Source organism: Echinops telfairi, unplaced genomic scaffold (genome assembly GCF_000313985.2).
Source record: "Echinops telfairi isolate 266 unplaced genomic scaffold, ASM31398v2 ScPeMD7_7468;HRSCAF=8506_0, whole genome shotgun sequence".
Taxonomy (NCBI): domain Eukaryota; kingdom Metazoa; phylum Chordata; class Mammalia; order Afrosoricida; family Tenrecidae; genus Echinops; species Echinops telfairi.
This window is the reverse complement of record NW_022111369.1, coordinates 8,402,209-8,403,030: the sequence shown is the minus strand read 5'-3', so window position 1 is coordinate 8,403,030 and position 822 is coordinate 8,402,209. Positions and strand designations below refer to the sequence as shown.

The 822-nt window shown below is 56.0% G+C and overlaps 1 protein-coding gene across 1 annotated transcript in view; it reads right to left on the bottom strand.

Moving 5' to 3' along the window:
* The window catches only part of LEF1 (lymphoid enhancer binding factor 1), a 151,147-nt gene that overhangs the window by 49,633 nt on the left and 100,692 nt on the right, over nucleotides 1-822 (bottom strand). The window lies entirely within an intron of this gene.

Sequence of the window (822 nt, the reverse complement as noted above, 5' to 3'; positions counted from 1 at the left end):
AGGCAGGCACTACTCCAGGTGTGGAAACAGACATACTGGGATGTGAAGGGATTCCCCCAGCTAGTAAGTGGCAAAGCCTGAGCCCTGGTGACGTGGTACGACACGCTGGGCTGCTATCCTCCAGATCCGTAGTTTGGAATTACCAGCCACTTTCTGGTCCCACAAAGAGTTACAGTCTGGGAAGCCCCAGGGGCAGTTCTCCCCTGTGTTGAGGGTCAGTACTGACTCAAAGACAGTGAGCTTGGTTTGGGTCTGGAAGTAGCAAAGCCAGGATTCACATAGAGAATATCTGGCTCTAAAGGCAAGTCTGTGCACCACTCGCTGAAGAGTCCACCTGGTTCATCAAATCGTGGACATTGACTAGGCTGACCATCTGGGCCACACCTGACAGTTGGTGATGGTCATGTGATGGCCGCAGTCTGACGCAGGCACAGGAGTCCTGTCAGACAAGGTGGCGGCTCAAAGCTGAGCAGTTGGAGCCGCAGAGAGTCAACTGGGGCCTCTCTCTCCTGGATTGGACACTACTCCAGGGAGGCCACCTGGCTGCCATCCAGGCTAGTCCCTGCAGGTCAGGCCCTCCTCAGCATCACAGCCAATAAAACCCACACCTCCTGTGGGCACAAAGTGGGTGCCACTTAGGGGTTCTGAGAGCCACCCCCAAAGCAGCGTTCCCAGAAATGCACCACTCACCACTGGCAGAAACTCAGAACCGCCCTGAAAGTTGTGAGCCTCCTAAGAATGTGGCGCTGGCCAAGGCTAAGACATGGTTGGGTGCCTTCCTGGGCCAAGGCCACGGGCCTGCTGGTAAACGCTGTAAAGAGG